This window comes from Felis catus, chromosome B1 (genome assembly GCF_018350175.1).
Source record: "Felis catus isolate Fca126 chromosome B1, F.catus_Fca126_mat1.0, whole genome shotgun sequence".
NCBI classification, from domain to species: domain Eukaryota; kingdom Metazoa; phylum Chordata; class Mammalia; order Carnivora; family Felidae; genus Felis; species Felis catus.
Genome location: NC_058371.1, coordinates 135427618 through 135442724, shown reverse-complemented (window position 1 = coordinate 135442724; position 15107 = coordinate 135427618). Strand labels below are relative to the sequence as shown.

The 15107-nt window shown below is 37.5% G+C and overlaps 1 protein-coding gene across 12 annotated transcripts in view; it reads right to left on the bottom strand.

Annotated features, from left to right (window-relative positions):
- WDFY3 (WD repeat and FYVE domain containing 3) overlaps positions 1-15107 on the bottom strand; it is a 277594-nt gene that overhangs the window by 242143 nt on the left and 20344 nt on the right. For 10 of the 12 annotated variants that reach the window (XM_023252964.2, XM_023252963.2, XM_045056143.1 and 7 more), the window contains exon 2: positions 2731-2824. The gene's annotated coding sequence lies outside the window, so the exon portion shown is untranslated. Of the gene's footprint in view, positions 1-2730; positions 2825-13817; positions 13840-15107 lie in introns of those variants that run through there. The other 2 variants (XM_045056152.1, XM_045056151.1) reach the window with 2 other exon arrangements.

Here is a 15107-nt window from a genome sequence, read left to right as displayed (position 1 = left end):
TCTCTCTCTCTCTCTCTCTCTCTCTCTCTCTCTCTCTCTCTCTCTCAAAATAAACATATAAACTTTTAAAAATAAATAAATTGGGGCTCCTGGGTGACTCAGTCAGTTAAGCATCTGACTCTTGACTTCAGCTCAGGTCATGATCTCACAGTTTTCTAAGTTCGAGCCCTGCATCGGCTCTTGGGATTTTTGGGATTCTCTCTCTCTTTCTCTGGCCTTCCCCAACTTGCATGCGCGCTCTCTCTCTCTCTCAAAATAAATAAACATTAAAAGATAAATTTCTGTTGCTTAAGCTATCCAGTTTGTAGTAATTTGCTACAGCAGCCCTAACAAATTAATACATGTAGCCATAGAGAACTAATACCTACACTTAATTCAAAACAACTTTTGTTGGCAGTACCAAAACTAGCCTTAACGCAGGGCTCAAGTAGATGGCCAAGGCTTCTAAGTCTTAATTCTGAAAAAAAGATGTTGGTCGTATCAGAAATATCTTAGACCACAGATTTCTTTTTATTTTTTTTTAAGTTAGCTGGGACTCCAGCAATCCTGTAATCTAATCCACTCATTTCAAAAAGTGATACTGCTGATGTGCCAGGAGCTTTTCTGTACACTTAACATATAGTAATTCCTCACAAGAAACCTGGGAGGTATCACTACCACCAATTCCATTTTTAAGATGAAGAAAACTGATGTCTTGAAGTTAAGGTCATGCAGCTGGTAAGTGGCCCAGATTCAGTAAACTGAGGTGCACAAAGAATAAGCGATTTAGGCCAAATCATAGTTAATAGTTGAGCTGAGACTAAACCTAATGGTCCTTTCCCTTACCTTCAAATCTTGTTTTCAGAAAGTTAAATAGAAAAGCTTTTCTTTTACTTGCTGTATTAAATTTTGTACCACTGCAACCTTAGAAATATATATGTGCAGGGCACCTGGGTAGCTCAGTTGGTTAAGCATCTGACTCTTGATTTCGGCTCAGGTCAGGATCTCAAGAGTTTGTCAGTTCGAGCTCGGAATTGGGCTCTGCACTGACAGTGTGGAGCCTGCTTGGGATTTTTCTCTCTCCCTCTCTCTCTCGGCCCCTCCCCTGCTTGAGCGTGTGCACTGGCTCACACTCTCTTTCTCAAAATAAGCTAAAAAAAATATGTGATTATCTATCTGCCCTCCTCTAAGTATACAAACATGGGTTACTCGCTTTCTTCCATCTCCAAACCCTAAAATACTGCCTTTCAATCCCTAATGTTTTTCTTTCATCTATATTAATCATTTTTATCTACCAGAACTCACATTTTCACTTCTACACAGTTTTGGAAATACAGCTTAATGTTTGATCCCAACTGAAATACAAATACTCCTAGAAAGGGTAAGCCTCTATTATTAGCCACGTGTATTGTAGTAGGAATAAATCAGATCCTTTTTGGACAACAGGCTTTGAAACAAAGATGGGAAGATAGCCATTGTCAAGTTTTAAAATGACCCTGCCCCAAAGTACAACTTGCTTAGGGACACCTGACTAAAGAATCAGAGTCTGTTCTGGGAAATCTGGGATAGGGTACTTAAGCGTTCGTTAGCCTTTCTTTGGGAGTTTGAAGTTTAAAATACAGAGTGTAGGGAAGTGGTGAAAACCATGCTTCCCATGACAAGGAATGGAAACATGAAGAAAGCCAGTTCTCCAAAGATAGTGAGACAGACGCACAGGAGAAGCACCACACTGACAGTGTGAGGGAAACCTGACTGTCTTTGGTTTCTGGGTTCTTCTTGTACAGCCTAGCTGCATTTCCATGTCCCCAGAGCTTTTGGTATCCCCTGGGATATATCCAAAAGCCTGATAACTTCCCCTTTCTGTTTAAGATATTTGAATTGTGTCACGTACAATCAATAGAGAACTAACATGGTCAAAAAGCTATCCTCTCTAAAGCCGAAGAACATTACTGAAGGACTAATAACCTCATGTAAAAAATGTTTCAGTAACAATAAAGCAAAGTATAATACTAAAACTAAGGCAACCAGATAGCAAGAATACTCTCGAGTCCCTTACAACGTAGCTCATCACTTAAACTAGTCACTCCTGGGGCGCCTGGGTGGCTCAGTCGGTTAAGCGTCCGACTTCGGCTCAGGTCACGATCTCGCGGTCCGCGAGTTCGAGCCCCGCGTCAGGCTCTGGGCTGATGGCTCAGAGCCTGGAGCTTGCTTCTGACTCTGTGTCTCCCTCTTTCTCTACCCCTCCCCCGTTCATGCTGTGTCTCTCTCTGTCTCAAAAATAAATAAACGTTAAAAAAATAATAATAAAAGATTAAAAAAAATAATAAAAAAAAATAAACTAGTCACTCCAAGGAACTACAATACAATAGGTTAGAGTTCCAAAGCCTGTGCTTACAACTAGATTTTTCCAGGGGAAAAAAAGAATGAAAATGATGTTTTAAAAATACGATTTTATTCTATGTAGGTACCTACAATAAAAGTAACAATGCTTTAAAGCTATAATTGAAACTGAAGATAATTTATTCTAATATATCCTTTTTGGTGGGGGGGGGGGGTGGTGCAGAAAAGTACAAGCCATTCAGGAAAGGTTTGCCTAAGCTTACCCAGCCATCAATGGGAAAGAAGGCTTGAAACCCAGCTCTTCTGGGGCAGAGTTCAGTGGTCTTGCTACAATACAATGATGCAAGAAAGACTATCATGATTCTTGCTCTTGGCTCCTTGTTTGACAGACAAAACAATCCTAAAACTGACCTGATTCTCCGTTCTGGGCTGGCATGAACCTGCGTAGAAACAATAGGAATGGCAGGCACTTTCTTCCTGAAGCAGATGTGGAGAAGTATTATACCTGTGATGTAAGAAAAAAAAAAAAAGTTTATTTTCAGAATATGTATTGGCATAATGAGTCATTCATTTTCAACTGATTCCCTCTTTGTCTCCTTATTTGTGGCCAATGATTTAATAGTGGAACACATGACAATGACTTATTTAAGACAGATAAAATCTGTCCACAAAAAATATAGTCATTTAAATCTGGTCTCTATAAACCATCTACTAAGACCAGGAAAAATTATGCAAAGAATCAATGACAACACAGTTACTTAGTGGCAGGGCCAGGTTCAGAACCTAATTCTTCCCCATTTCCAGTCCAGCGTTCATTTGTACATCACAGATCACACTCTTTTTTTGCTTTTATGAGCCAAAAAAGCAAAAAATTCTTGTTAGTTCTCTAGGTGTATTTGTCAACTATCTGAAGCTAACTGTAGTTTGCCCTAACTTAAAATCAGAAAACACTGCTTCCTACTTAATGGTTATAACCCATGCTTAAGTTATTAAGCATGCCTTCTACAGGACATTCAAATGTTTGTTTTATTTGGGGTGCCTGGCTGGCTCAGTCGACAGAGCATGAGACTCTTCATCTCTGAGTTATATGTTCAAGCTCCACACTGGGTACAGAGATTACTTTAAAAAACAAAACAAAAGTCTGAAAAAAATATTTTATTTACCATTCAGTATTTCAATATGAAAATCCTAGTATATGAATCATGAGATCTAGGTTTTGGTCTTTCCTAACTCTGTTCTCAACAAGTTCTATGATCTTAATCAATTATTTCTTTAGTCCCAAAGTGCCTTTATTCAAAACTGAGGAGCTTGGACTAATTCCCATGGGCTTTCTGTCTGCTGTTCTGATCAACTATTTGTTTTTGTCATGTATTTGTTAATCTCTCTGATCATATTACAATAGTTAAACATAACCAGAAATACTGCCTTCAAAGAACACCTTATTGACTCGGTAGGTAGAATGTGTGACTCCTGATCTCAGAGATTACTTTTAAAAAATTGAGTTTTACTTAAAAAAAAAAAAAAAAAGAAATACTGCCTTCAAATATACAGTCCATTATCATTCAAAAGTCTCTGCAATAATAACCTAGTTTTGCTGTCCATCTCATCCAGCTAGTAGTGGAAGGAAAAGTATTTTTCAAAATCTCCCTCTTAGGTAGTTTCTAAGAAAAATCCTGAATTATTTTCCCAAGTCATTCATTCAGTTATTCATCCAACAAGTAGTTCCTGAGTGGCTTGACAAATGGCAGACACAGGCTTAATCAGATAAAAGACTAATAAAAGAAGATACCTCTGGTATAAAACTGAGTGACATTAGGAATTCAAGTGGCAGTATGGGAATAAGCAGAAGTGATGACGTGCCTTCTAAACTGTGACTTCAGAATATGCTTCCCCTACTTTCTAACTTATTGTTACTACAAGAATTATTTGTAACATGTTTTATTTATTTATTTAACGTTTATTTTTGAGACAGAGAGAGACAGAGCATGAACGGGGAGGGCAGAGAGAGAGGGAGACACAGAATCGGAAGCAGGCTCCAGGCTCTGAGCCATCAGTCCAGAGCCCGACGCGGGGCTCGAACTCATGGACCGTGAGATCGTGACCTGAGCCGAAATCGGACGCTTAACCGACTGAGCCACCCAGGCGCCCCTTGTAACATGTTTTAATTTCAAAGGACAATAATAGAGGGAACACCCAGGTACCTGCTCCTTCCCCCACTGGAGAACCTAAATAGAAGTTAATGGTAATGTTTTCCTGACTGGCTCCCCCCAAATCCATGCCCCACCTCTCTCATCCCTTCTGTCTGCTGCAACTGCTAGGCTATATTTTATCGTTACTTGATTTTTTAAAAGATTTAGAACATATGTATATATCCCCCAACAACATAGGGTTTCATTTCGTTTGCTGTTGAATTCTGTGAAAATGGTATTAAATAGCTCCAGTCTTCTCGGTTTGACTTTTTCATTCAGTACTACGTTTTAAAGATTCATCCAGTTGCTGCATCAGTTGTAGCTCATTCCTTTTACTGTAGAATAATTCTGCATTGTATAAATATATAAGTGAATTATCCATTTTCTTTACAATAGTATCTTATTCTTCTCCCAAGATTTTTTTCCTATTATGAGCATTTCTGTTACAAAAGTTCTCATATGCATCTCCTATGGCCTGTGTGCCAAAGTTTCTCTTAAGTTTGTGCCTAGTAGTTGATGAATACGTCTATGTTCAATTTTTCATGAAGATGCCAATTTTTACTTTCCCCAATGTGTGTTTAGGAATTTATTTATTTTTTTTCAATGTTTATTTATTTTTGGGACAGAGAGAGACAGAGCATGAACGGGGGAGGGGCAGAGAGAGAGGGAGACACAGAATGGGAAACAGGCTCCAGGCTCTGAGCCATCAGCCCAGAGCCCGACGCGGGGCTCGAACTCACGGACCGCGAGATCGTGACCTGGCTGAAGTCGGACGCTTAACCGACTGCGCCACCCAGGCGCCCCTAGGAATTTATAATCCCAACAGCAACAGGTAGTTCATACTGAACCACATCCAATACTTACTAATGCTAAGTTAATTTTGGGGTGTAAAATGGCATAGAATTGTGGCCTAACTGCATTTTCCTGTTGATGAAAGATACTGAGCATTTCTTCAGATTTATTGGCTAATTCATGTTTCCTCTTTTATGAAATGCCTATTCAGACATTTTGCCAATTCTTCCTCGGCTGTCTGCCTTTACTTATTATTTCCTAGAAATTTTAGCATCTTTGATGATTATTTGGCTTTACGCATTTTAATATTTTAATATAAATTCACCAAGGGTAAATGCTTTGACATGATTTCAATGCATTCTAACTGCAAAATGCAATATAATTTCAAGTATCAGGTTTACCCAAATCACAATTTAAATCACACTTTAGGGGCACCTGGGTGGCGCCCAATTTTTGATTTCAGCTCAAGTCATGATCCCCTGGTGGTGGGATCAAGTGCTGCAATGGGCTTGTGCTGAGCATAGAACCTGCTTAATATTTTCTTTTTCTTTTCTTTTCTTTTCTTTTCTTTTCTTTTCTTTTCTTTTCTTTTCTTTTCTCTTTTCTTTTTTTTTCTCTCCCTTCCTCTCCCTCTCTCTCTCTCCCTCTTCCCCTCCACTGCCCGGGTACGCACGCACTCCCCTGGGTCTTTCTCTCTCAAGTAAAATAAATAAATCACACTTTAGGCAGAGTTCTTATTTTGACTTTGACATTTTACACATTTTTATTTCATGCTTTGGTTGCCTCTAATTTAGAATAAGTCAGCTATATTGTCAACAGGTTGAGTTTGAATACATGAATATGCACACAGGTATGAAAACTGAATTTCCAAATTAAATTATATAATTCAGAAGACCACAGAGATTCCAGACTTGACTAGACAATTAGCTGTACCTCCTTGGCTTAAATATGTCTTTAAGAGCCTACAATTTAATGAAAATTCTAAGGACCTTAGAATCATACTTTTTGGCTCGAAGATCAATGGGAAAAAAATTTTTCCAGAGCCCCAAAAGTGTTTTAAGAATCCCTGCCCTGGGTGGCTCAGTAGGTTAAGCGTCTGACTTCGGCTCAGGTCATGATCTCATGGTTCGTGAGTTCCAGCCCCACATTGGGCTCTGTGCTGACAGCTCAGAACCTGGAGCCTGCTTCAGATTCTGTGTCACCCTCTCTCTGCCCCTCCCCTGCTCATGCTCTGTCTCTCTGAAAAATAAAAACATTTAAAAAAATTTTTAGGGGAGCCTGGGTGGTTCAGTTGGTTGAGTGTCTGACTTCGGCTCAGGTCATGATCTCGTTGTCTGTGAGTTCGAGCCCCGCGTCGGGCTCTGTGCTGACAGCTCAGAGCCTGGAGCCTGCTTCAGATTCTGTGTCTCCCTCTCTCTCTGCCCCTCCCCCACTCATTCTCTGTCTCTCTCTCTCTGTCAAAAATAAATAAACATTTAAAAAAATTAAAAAAAAATTTTTTTTATAATCTCTTCCTAAGTGTTATACAAACCAATTAGACTGAAGAGTAACAAAAACCTAAATGTCTCAAAAAAAAAAAAAAAAAAACTTAACAAGCATGGCTACAGCCCTCCTGTTGCTTCTCAGGACTCCTGGCAGATCACCTAATCTGCATCATTCAAGAAAAAAAAATCAAAAACCACCTAAGATCTGAGTCACTCTACATGCTGTCCTTGATTCCTATATATATATAAGCAATCAGAAGAGAACTTCCAGAACCACACTTACTCACTCACCAAAATCTACAGATTTACTCGCCTACTATGCTTGAACTTTTTGGGTCAAAAAGTCTAACTCCTCCACTTTGAAAATAGATATCATGCCCCTACCTTTCAAGAACATTGCTCTAGTAAGGCCCAATTCTCTCCTCTCTAGCATCAATTTCCTAATTTCCTCCTTATTATGAAGCAAACCATTTGTGTGTGTGTGTGTGTGTGTGTGTGTGTGTGTGTGTGTGTGTGTGTGTGTGTATTTCCAATCATTAGAAAACAAACAATAACAAGGAACCTTTTGAACCTACCATCACCTCTCTAGTTTCTGGCCAGTTTCTCTGATTCCTTTCTTGCAAAAGGTCACAAAAGAGATGACCATACTCTGTTTCCAAGATTCTTCAATTCAAATTGAACACATTCTAATGAGACTTTTGCTCCCCAATATGCCATTGAACTTGAAGGTCACCTACATATTATTATTAAATCCAAGTTCTCATCTTTCTTGACCTATCTACAGCCAACTGGTATGACTCATCAAACGCGGATATCTTCTCTATCTGGCGTCTAGAACAAAGTTTCTCCTGGTTTCATCCTATCTCACTGGTCTCTCCCCACCTCCTTGGCTTCCTTCTCCTCTTCTCACTAATCACTAAAGTTCAAGTATTTACCCTTTCTCCATCCAATAGCAAACTGTACTGACTCTGTCTACAAAATGCATCCAGATTCTGACCACCTCCCATCATCTAGAGACTTTAACCAGAATAAGTATCATCTGTCACTTGGATTTTTCCCATAGTTTAGTAACTGGCCTCCCAACATCTACCCTTGCCCCACTTCAGTCCTTTCTCATCAAAGCAGTCAGAGTGATCCTGATAATCTTACATAACTCATACAGTGTAACATCTGTGCCCAAAATCTCCTAATGGCTTCTCATCCCAGAGTAAATGCCACAATCTTTAAAATAGCATAAAAAGAACCTACATAATTTGGCCCCTATTACCTCTGACCTCATTTCCTACTGACCTCCTTGCAATTCCGTATTCACGCTAGACATACTCTTGCCTCAGAGCCTTTACGCTTGCTGTTCTCTCTGCCCAAATGCTTTTCCAGGAGATGATTATCTCTACATGCCTCACTCCTACACTATCTTCAGATCTTTGCACAAATATTTGTCTCCTGAACTAAGTCTTTCCTGTCCACTCTTTTTAAAACTGTAACAATTTTACTCCCAGCATCCCTACTCTACCTATTTTTCTCCAATGTTACTAACATAAATTTATTTCACTTCTTTCCTGTTTGTCTATATCCTCCCACAAAAAACATAAAACCCACAAGGGCAAGAGCTTTGTTCTGTTTGGTGCTATACCTTCAATGCCTAGAAAGGGTTATGGCACACAGTAGGCATTCAATAAACATTTTTTTAACGAACAAATAAGTAATTACACTCTTAGGCTAAAAATTACAATCTTCCTGAGTTTACAAAACAAGAATATCTAATCAGGGGCAATAGATTTTTGATGTAAAATAATCATTCTAGTATTTCAACAGTTAAGTGATAACAACTCGAAAGACTTCAATAGGCATTGTAGCCAATACTTCTAGAAAATTAATCACTGTAGTAAATAGTTCCCCTCCCCAAATCAGGTCTTAAATTCTAGCTGTCCACACAGTGACACTTATTTTCCACTAACTGCTGTCATATTCAACCATGGTTGGCTGGCAGAGGCACAACACCAACACACAGGAAAATATTACAAAAATGTTCATTCCAAACTGGTTCCAGACAAAGAACCATACTCTTTATAAATAAAGAAACTCTAAAAATAAAGGGCAGATATTTTTAAGTGTTTTAAATATGTGGTTTGGAAATAATTTCAGACTTACATAAAAGCTGCAAATATAAGAATTAAAAACCACCACTATGCCTAAAGTCACCAATTGTTAATGTTACCCTCTTTGTTTTATCGTCTGTGCTCATGGATTCTCTTGCACTTCCTTTCCATTCACACAGACACACACACTCACACTATTTTTCCTCTAAACAAACGGAAGATAAATTATATAACATCACAGCCCTTTGCTCCATTGACTCACTATGCATTTCCTAAGAATAGAGATATTCTCTTTTATAACCAGAGTAATCTTCAGTAATTTGAACAGTGTTACAATGTTTTTATTTTCTCTAGTATCCACATCCCCAATTTTTTCAATGGGTCCTTCAATACTATCCTTTTATAGTATTTTCCCCCCATCCAGTATAGGGTCAGGTAGTGCAGTTAGTGATTATCTCTCTTAAGCCTTCTTTAATACAGAACACTGCCCTGTCTTTTATGACATTCAATTTTTGGAAGAACACAGCTCCACCCCCACTTTTTAAAATGTTTTAATTTTTGAGAAAGAGAGCGTGTGCATGTGCGTGTACACACAGGGGTGGGGCAGAGAGAGGAGGAGAGAGAGAATCCCAAGCAGGCTCCATGCTGTCAGTGAAGAGCCTGAGGAAGGATGGCTTGATCCCATAAATCATGAGATCATGACCTGAGCCAAAATCCAGAGTTGGACACTTAACTAAGCCACCCAGGTGCCCCTCCCTCCTCTAAGTAGAATGCTCCTCAGTTGAGTCTGTCTAATGTTTCCTCATGATGAGATTCAGGTTATGCAGTTTTGGCCAGATTACCACACAGATGATGGTATGTCCCCTCAGGATGTCATATCTGAAATCACAATGTAGTCATTTGCCCCACGTTGTTGTCACCAACTTATAAACCCAATTTTGTACCTTGCAAATAATAAGTCATTTGTTGGAAGACACTTTAATACCATGGAAATAACCTTCACCTCATCAACATGCCCCCTCGATTTTGTTATTTCTTGCCCTGTCTTATCTTTACTATAATGGCTGCAAATTGACGATTTTCCAGCTCTAGAACTTAGAATTCTACTGTAAGCAAGAGACCTCCCTTCTCTACTTATTCATTTATCAGTTTATTTACTATGAATAATGATTCCTATTTCTACTAGTTCATAGTTAATTATTATACTCATTTATGATTAAATTAATACAGACTGAATGAACCAGTAGGAAACCCAACAGGCTTCTTATGAAATGCTCCCATTTAAAAAAAAGAAAAATTATTTTCTAGTACATAAAAAAAAAAAAAGGATACAGGTCACCTGGTATGTACCCTGCCCAGACCTGTAATCAGCCAATTCTCTGAGGATCTCTGGTTCCTCTGTGCTGGGAACAGTGGTACAGACCAAGATTTGGGAATTAAGTGTTCTCACTGTTCTTTTCTTCTCAGCCTTTTTGCTGGAGTTATCAGGAAATATACAAATGCATATATATATATATACACACGTATATATATATACGTGTGCATATATACACGTATATATACACACATATATATATACGTGTATATACACACACATATATATACATATATATATGTGTGTGTATATACACGTATATATATATGTATATATATATATGTATATATATATGTGTGTGTATATATATATGTGTGTGTATATATATGTGTGTGTGTATATACACGTATATATATATGTGTGTATATATATACACACACACACATACGCATACAAATATATGTGTACATACCTGCCACACGTAGATACACATTTGTGCACACATATACATACTAGTTGCAAAAATAATGACTTCACATTAATACCTTTAGTTTCAATCCATCTCCACAGGATTAATTTCTGCCTTTCCCCTTTCCATATTTGCACGTCCCTCCATCCTCAGGCCCTGGCTCCAATAACCTAAATATTTAGCCAATGCATGATACACCTAAAAATGACCTAGAGCTGCTTTGCCTATGTCACTACAAAAATAAACTCTAGTAGAAAGAGTTCAAGATTTGTTTGCAATCCCTCCCTCTTCCTCCACCCAAGCTGAGGGTAAATAGTCAAATACTGTGTTAATGAATCATTTAGACTCATTCTTCCCTTACAATATAGGTATAGCACTAGATTAAAATACAGACAGGTTCATTTATTTTAATAGTTTAAGATTTTTCCCATCCCCGGGGCGCCTGGGTGGCACAGTCGGTTAAGCGTCCGACTTCAGGCAAGGTCACGATCTCGTGGTCCGTGAGTTCGAGCCCCGCGTCAGGCACTGGGCTGATGGCTCAGAGCCTGGAGCCTGTTTCCGATTCTGTGTCTCCCTCTCTCTCTGCCCCTCCCCCGTTCATGCTCTGTCTCTCTCTGTCCCAAAAATAAATAAAAAAACGTTGAAAAAAAAAAAAGATTTTTCCCATCCCCATCTTATTTTGAATATGGAAGATAACATGCTTTGTTTTGAAAAGTCAATATATAAAAAGATACACTTTGGGGGTGCCTAGATGGTTCAGTTGGTTGAGTATCTGACTCTTGATTTTGGCTCAGATCATGGTCTCATGATTCGTGGCATCGAGCCTGGTGTCAGGCTCTGCTCTGACAGTACAGGGCATGCTTGGGATTCTCTTTTTCAAAAATAAATAAACATTTTTTTTTTAAGATATACCTTGAGGAGGGTCATTCTCTCCCATAAATCTTTGGTCCCATCGCCTCCAACCACCTCTACCTTTGCAAAGTTGAGCATGCATATATATATATATGCATGCTCAATTATATATATATATATATATATACACACATGCTCAACTATATATATATATATATATATATGTATATATATATATATATAATCCCTCACCAGTTTCTTAAATCAAAAGATATCAAACTATATATGTGTGTTTACTCTAACCAGCTCAAACCAGACTGGAGGAAGCTCTTCCCAAAACATTGTATGAGACCAATAATTTCTTAATGCCAAAACCAAACAAAGACATTTTAAAAAAAAGAGAGAGAGACTAGAAATCTGATATCCTTTGTGAAGACAGATGCAAAAAATTTTAACAAAATATTAGCAATATATAATAGAAATATCACATCATGACCAAGTGGAGTTTATCCTGGAAATACAAGGCTGGCTCAACAGTTGAAAAATTAATCAATATAATTCATTATATCAACTGAATAAAGAAGAAAAAGCATATGATAATCTCAGTACAAAATAAGCATTTGACAAAATCATCCAATCATGATTTTAAAAACTCTTACTAACCTAGTAACAGAATGCAACCTAACCTGATAATTGTCATCCTTAAAACAAACACAGCGAATACCTATTTAAAGGTGAAATTATGAATGCTTTCTGTCTTTAACATTATATTGGAAGTCTTAGCCAGTGCTACCAGGTATAGAAAAGAAATAAAAAGCATACATTACAAAGGAAGAAATAAAACTTTTTCCCAGGCAACATGACTATACAGAAAACCCCAAAGAATCTACAAAAACCCTACTAGATTTAATAAGGGAATTTAGCAAGGTTGTAGTATACAAAATTCAATATATAAAGATATTTCCACATATCAACAAGTAAAAATTACATATATACATACTGTCATTTATAACAGCAACCAAAAAACATGAAATACTTGGGGATAAATCTAACACACTGTGTGTTAAGATCTGTACTCTGAACACTACAAAACACTGATGAGATAAATCAAAGATGACCAGAGTAAAGAGAGATATAACGTGTTCACAGATCTGGAGACTCAACATAGTTATCACTTCTCTTCAAATTTATCTATGGATTTAACGTAATCTGCATCTGAATTCTAGTACTTTTTTTTTTTTAATTGACAGGATTATTCTAAGCTTTACACAGATAAGCAAGGAAACTAGAAGCCAAAACAATTTCAAAACAAACAAGAAAGTCGGAGTACTCATATTACTTGATTTCAAGACTTACTCTAAAGCTACAGTAATCAAGACAATGTAGTACTGATGACAGGACAGACACCTACATTAACGGAAAAGAACAGAAATTCCAAAAATAGATGCACACGTGTTGTCTATTGATTTTTGACAAAGATGTCAAGCAACTCAATGGAGAAAAAGAAAACTTTTCACCAAATGGTGCTAGGACACCTGTATCCATATACAAAAACCAAAACCAAACCAAAAAGAACCTCAACCAGCCCATATATCAGAACATATCCAAAATTTAACTCAAAATGAAGCATAGATCAAAATGCAAAATGTAAACTATAAAACTTCTAGAAGAAAACACTGCTAAATAATGTTGACTTTCGGTTAGGCACAGAATTCTCTGAACAGAATTCCCTGAATTTCTCAGCATAAACCACAAAAGGAAACACTGTTGTCAGTGTTTCTCTCTGTTGTCAAAACTTCTCTCTTCAAAACACATGGTTTTAAAAATGAAATAGGGGTGCCTGGGTGGCTCAGTCGGTTAAGCATCTGACTTCTACTCAGGTCATGATCTCACTCACAGTGTGTGAGTTCGAGCCCTGTGTCGGGCTCTGTGCTAACAGCAGAGTCTGAAACCTGCTTCAGATTCTGTGCCTCCCTCTCTCTCTGCCCTCCCTGGCTTGTGCTCTGTCTCTCTCTCTCTCTCAAATATAAATAAACATAAAAAAAGAAAAGAGAAACAAATTCAGGGTGACTGGCTGGGTCAGTGGAGTCTAAGCTCCCCAATGGGGGTACAGTTTACTTAAAATAAGTAAATAAACTGTTTGTTTTTTAGAAAAGAAATAAATCCACAAACTTGGAGAAAGTATTCATAAAATATGCACCACAAAGAAAGACAATTAGATCCAAAATATATTAAAAACTCTTATGGCTCAATAATAAAATAAGCAACCTAATTTTAAAAAGAGCTAAAGAGGGGCACCTGGGGTTGGCTCAGTTGGTTAAGCATCAGACTTTGGCTCAGGTCATGATCTTGAGGTTTGTGAGTTGAGTCCAGCGTTGGGCTCTGTGCCGACAGTTCAGAGCGGGGAGCCTGTTTCAGATTCTGTGTCTCCCTCTCTCTCTCTGCCCTTCTCCTACTCACGCTCTGTCTCTCTCTCAAAAGTAAATAAACATTAAAAATTTTTTTTAAGAGTTAAAGATGTCAATACTTCTTAAAAAGACAGATATAGACATAGCAAAGAAACACATGAAAGGTTGTTCAATATTGTTAACTATTCATTAAAAGCAAATTAGAACCATTTTGAATAATACTATGAACATTAGCTTTTTGTGGACATATGCTTTCATTTCTCTTGCATGTATACCTAGGAATGTAACTTAAGAGTTCATAGAGAATATGTTTAACTTAGTTTCTTATAAGAAACTCCTCAATTGTTTGCTAAAGTGGCTATACCATTTCACCAGCAATGTATGAAAGGAAACTCCTAGTTGCTCCAAATCTGCACCAATTCTAATATTATCAGACTTTATTCCTAGCCATGCTAGTGGGTGTGTAATAGTATCACCCTATGGTTTAAATCTGCATTTCCTTGATGACTAGTGATGCTGAGTATCTTTCTATGTGGGATGTATTGGTCATTCATATATCTCTGGTGCAAACCCTTTGTCTATTTTTTGACAGGGTTCTTTGTCTTATCAAATAGTGAGAGTTCTTAAGATATTTTGGTTCAAATCCTCTGCCAGCTATATGCTTTGCAAATATTTTTCCTGGCTTGTGGCTAGCCTTTCATTTTTAAAAATACATTTAAAAGTTCATATACAGAAAATTCACTTAAAATTTGTTCACTTTTCTCTAAATATACTTGAAGGAATGTTTATTTTTTTAAAAAAAAAGATATAATGGACTGCTTTTTGGGAGGTGACAAAATCATTGTCAACTACTGAATAGTCTAACGATGATACAATCCGGCCCGCACATACTAAAAACTGGAAAGTACATCCTTTTACTTGTAGTTTAGAGCTCTTCATAGCATTGGGTCCCTATCAGATACCTGATACAAAACCTAAAATTAGAAGAGAGAATAACATGTTGAAAGCCTCCTTCCTGCAATTCTTTATTGCAACTTGACCTCTGAATTATAGACATTTTAGAGTAAGATATATTATACTTTTTGTTAATTACAGTTTTATTTTATATTTTTAAAGTTTATTTTGAGAGAGAGAGAGAGAGACAGAGAGAGCAAGGGGAGGTACAGAGAGAGGGGAGAGA